At 41.7% G+C, this 4,348-nt stretch overlaps 6 non-coding genes and 1 pseudogene across 6 annotated transcripts; all 7 read left to right on the top strand.

Moving 5' to 3' along the window:
* The first annotated feature begins 481 nt into the window (after positions 1-481).
* On the top strand, positions 482-600 carry LOC119118669. Its single transcript, XR_005096851.1, has one exon. It is a non-coding gene; the product is annotated as a 5S ribosomal RNA (ribosomal RNA).
* Positions 601-1,071: 471 nt separating this feature from the next.
* On the top strand, positions 1,072-1,190 carry LOC119118671. Its single transcript, XR_005096853.1, has one exon. It is a non-coding gene; the product is annotated as a 5S ribosomal RNA (ribosomal RNA).
* A 467-nt stretch (positions 1,191-1,657) lies between these two features.
* Positions 1,658-1,776, top strand: LOC119118672. Its single transcript, XR_005096854.1, has one exon. It is a non-coding gene; the product is annotated as a 5S ribosomal RNA (ribosomal RNA).
* Positions 1,777-2,243: 467 nt separating this feature from the next.
* Positions 2,244-2,352, top strand: LOC119118668 (annotated as a pseudogene).
* A 467-nt stretch (positions 2,353-2,819) lies between these two features.
* LOC119118667 lies at positions 2,820-2,938 on the top strand. The gene has a single exon (XR_005096850.1). It is a non-coding gene; the product is annotated as a 5S ribosomal RNA (ribosomal RNA).
* A 468-nt stretch (positions 2,939-3,406) lies between these two features.
* LOC119118670 lies at positions 3,407-3,525 on the top strand. The gene has a single exon (XR_005096852.1). It is a non-coding gene; the product is annotated as a 5S ribosomal RNA (ribosomal RNA).
* A 469-nt stretch (positions 3,526-3,994) lies between these two features.
* On the top strand, positions 3,995-4,113 carry LOC119118666. The gene has a single exon (XR_005096849.1). It is a non-coding gene; the product is annotated as a 5S ribosomal RNA (ribosomal RNA).
* The last annotated feature ends 235 nt before the right edge of the window (positions 4,114-4,348 follow it).

Here is a 4,348-nt window from a genome sequence, read left to right as displayed (position 1 = left end):
GGATATGTCAGGGTTTTCCAAACTATCTTGATCGTATGATTATGTTGGAATGTATGTAACCAGTAATAAATAACCTAGCTAGATTAGTTTTATGCTTACGTTGGTGTGTAACCAGTAATAAATTACCTAGCTTGTCCCATCCTACACAATGTCGTAAAACATCCCCTGCTATGCTTTGACTAGAGGTCAAGGGTTTTCTCTTCCCTATCCAGTCCACTGTCACCCCCACCCTGTTTCTCTTAATAAAAATGCTCATGCAGGAGGCGAGAGTCAGACCTCCATTCGATCATCGCTGTACGCACGGCGACGAATGGACTCTCCACCTGCAGGTGTCAAAGGGCAAACTACTGTCTCCCGTGTGGTTCTTGCAAAATAAGTTAGAGTGAGCACCACTCTAACAGCCATGTTTCCATGAAACGCCAAGTCTTGGTTTTCAAGGGTGATTGTATCTATAAAAAGCATGATTTTGTGTTCAACCATGGCTTACGGCCATACTACCCTGAGAACGCCCGATCTCGTCCGATCTCGGAAGCTAAGCAGGGTCGGGCCAGGTTAGTACTTGGATGGGAGACCGCCTGGGAATATCAGGTGCTGTAAGCTTTTTTCTTTTTTTTTTCCACTTCAATTGTTAAAGCAAATTTTGACAACACCCATTACGTATGGCATTCGGAAACTGCAAGCCGAGTTTAAACTCCGACATTGAAACTATAACCCGAGTTTCAAATCTATATTGTGTGGCGTCATCCATAGCATTGTAGTTCACGTCTTTTACCGCTAGAGAGCAGACTATGTACAGTGAATAATGAGGCTGGCTCCCTGTGAAATCAAAGCAGCAGTCTTTATCCGTAAGAAAAAAAAAAAAAAAAAACACATTGCGGTTCCATATAGGGTTTTCCCACTTTTCATGACATTTACTTTGATACAGCAAAATGCAGGTCGCAATGGCAAATTTGTGCTGCCACATAAAAAGCTGTCAATAACTTTTCATGATAGCCATGTTTCCATGAAACGCCGGCTTGGTTTTCAGGGGCGATTGTATCTATAAAAAGCATGATTTTGTGTTCAACCATCGCTTACGGCCATACTACCCTGAGAACGCCCGATCTCGTCCGATCTCGGAAGCTAAGCAGGGTCGGGCCTGCTTAGTACTTGGATGGGAGACCGCCTGGGAATACCAGGTGCTGTAAGCTTTTTTTTTTTTTTTTCCACTTCAATTGTTAAAGCAAATTTTGACAACACCCATTACGTATGGCATTCGGAAACTGCAAGCCGAGTTTAAACTCCGACATTGAAACTATAACACGAGTTTCAAATCTATATTGTGTGGCGTCATCCATAGCATTGTAGTTCACGTCTTTTACCGCTAGAGAGCAGACTATGTACAGTGAATAAAGAGGCTGGCTCCCTGTGAACTCAAAGCAGCAGTTTTTATTCATAAAAAAAAAAAAAAAACACATTGCACTTCCATGTAGGGTTTTTCCACTTTTCATGACATTTACTTTGATACAGCAAAATGCAGGTCGCAATGGCAAATTTGTGCTACCACATAAAAAGCTGTCAATAACTTTTCATGATAGCCATGTTTCCATGAAACGCCAAGTCTTGGTTTTCAAGGGTGATTGTATCTATAAAAAGCATGATTTTGTGTTCAACCATGGCTTACGGCCAAACTACCCTGAGAACGCCCGATCTCGTCCGATCTCGGAAGCTAAGCAGGGTCGGGCCAGGTTAGTACTTGGATGGGAGACCGCCTGGGAATATCAGGTGCTGTAAGCTTTTTTCTTTTTTTTTCCACTTCAATTGTTAAAGCAAATTTTGACAACACCCATTACGTATGGCATTCGGAAACTGCAAGCCGAGTTTTAAGTCCGACATTGAAACTATAACCCGAGTTTCAAATCTATATTGTGTGGCGTCATCCATAGCATTGTAGTTCACGTCTTTTACCGCTAGAGAGCAGACTATGTACAGTGAATAAAGAGGCTGGCTCCCTGTGAAATCAAAGCAGCAGTCTTTATCCGTAAAAAAAAACAAAAAAAAAAAACACATTGCGCTTCCATATAGGGTTTTCCCACTTTTCATGACATTTACTTTGATACAGCAAAATGCAGGTCGCAATGGCAAATTTGTGCTGCCACATAAAAAGCTGTCAATAACTTTTCATGATAGCCATGTTTCCATGAAACGCTTGGTTTTCAGGGGCGATTGTATCTATAAAAAGCAAGATTTTGTGTTTAACCATCGCTTACGGCCATACTACCCTGAGAACGCCCGATCTCGGAAGCTAAGCAGGGTCGGGCCTGGTTAGTACTTGGATGGGAGACCGCCTGGGAATACCAGGTGCTGTAAGCTTTTTTTTTTTTTTTCCACTTCAATTGTTAAAGCAAATTTTGACAACACCCATTACGTATGGCATTCGGAAACTGCAAGCCGAGTTTAAACTCCGACATTGAAACTATAACACGAGTTTCAAATCTATATTGTGTGGCGTCATCCATAGCATTGTAGTTCACGTCTTTTACCGCTAGAGAGCAGACTATGTACAGTGAATAAAGAGGCTGGCTCCCTGTGAACTCAAAGCAGCAGTCTTTATTCATAAAAAAAAAAAAAAAAACACATTGCACTTCCATGTAGGGTTTTTCCACTTTTCATGACATTTACTTTGATACAGCAAAATGCAGGTCGCAATGGCAAATTTGTGCTACCACATAAAAAGCTGTCAATAACTTTTCATGATAGCCATGTTTCCATGAAACGCCAAGTCTTGGTTTTCAAGGGTGATTGTATCTATAAAAAGCATGATTTTGTGTTCAACCATGGCTTACGGCCAAACTACCCTGAGAACGCCCGATCTCGTCCGATCTCGGAAGCTAAGCAGGGTCGGGCCTGCTTAGTACTTGGATGGGAGACCGCCTGGGAATATCAGGTGCTGTAAGCTTTTTTCTTTTTTTTTTCCACTTCAATTGTTAAAGCAAATTTTGACAACACCCATTACGTATGGCATTCGGAAACTGCAAGCCGAGTTTTAAGTCCGACATTGAAACTATAACCCGAGTTTCAAATCTATATTGTGTGGCGTCATCCATAGCATTGTAGTTCACGTCTTTTACCGCTAGAGAGCAGACTATGTACAGTGAATAAAGAGGCTGGCTCCCTGTGAAATCAAAGCAGCAGTCTTTATCCGTAAAAAAAACACAAAAAAAAAAACACATTGCGCTTCCATATAGGGTTTTCCCACTTTTCATGACATTTACTTTGATACAGCAAAATGCAGGTCGCAATGGCAAATTTGTGCTGCCACATAAAAAGCTGTCAATAACTTTTCATGATAGCCATGTTTCCATGAAACGCTTGGTTTTCAGGGGCGATTGTATCTATAAAAAGCATGATTTTGTGTTCAACCATCGCTTACGGCCATACTACCCTGAGAACGCCCGATCTCGTCCGATCTCGGAAGCTAAGCAGGGTCGGGCCTGCTTAGTACTTGGATGGGAGACCGCCTGGGAATACCAGGTGCTGTAAGCTTTTTTTTTTTTTTTTTCCACTTCAATTGTTAAAGCAAATTTTGACAACACCCATTACGTATGGCATTCGGAAACTGCAAGCCGAGTTTAAACTCCGACATTGAAACTATAACACGAGTTTCAAATCTATATTGTGTGGCGTCATCCATAGCATTGTAGTTCACGTCTTTTACCGCTAGAGAGCAGACTATGTACAGTGAATAAAGAGGCTGGCTCCCTGTGAACTCAAAGCAGCAGTCTTTATTCATAAAAAAAAACAAAAAAAAAAAAACACATTGCGCTTCCATATAGGGTTTTCCCACTTTTCATGACATTTACTTTGATACAGCAAAATGCAGGTCGCAATGGCAAATTTGTGCTGCCACATAAAAAGCTGTCAATAACTTTTCATGATAGCCATGTTTCCATGAAACGCTTGGTTTTCAGGGGCGATTGTATCTATAAAAAGCATGATTTTGTGTTCAACCCTCGCTTACGGCCATACTACCCTGAGAACGCCCGATCTCGTCCGATCTCGGAAGCTAAGCAGGGTCGGGCCTGGTTAGTACTTGGATGGGAGACCGCCTGGGAATACCAGGTGCTGTAAGCTTTTTTTTTTTTTTTTCCACTTCAATTGTTAAAGCAAATTTTGACAACACCCATTACGTATGGCATTCGGAAACTGCAAGCCGAGTTTAAACTCCGACATTGAAACTATAACACGAGTTTCAAATCTATATTGTGTGGCGTCATCCATAGCATTGTAGTTCACGTCTTTTACCGCTAGAGAGCAGACTATGTACAGTGAAAAAAGAATCTTCCCAGTTGATGACAAGGGGGGGGCA

The sequence above is a fragment of the Syngnathus acus genome, unplaced genomic scaffold, assembly GCF_901709675.1.
Source record: "Syngnathus acus unplaced genomic scaffold, fSynAcu1.2, whole genome shotgun sequence".
Lineage (NCBI taxonomy): Eukaryota > Metazoa > Chordata > Actinopteri > Syngnathiformes > Syngnathidae > Syngnathus > Syngnathus acus.
This window is presented reverse-complemented; position numbering and strand designations above follow the sequence as displayed.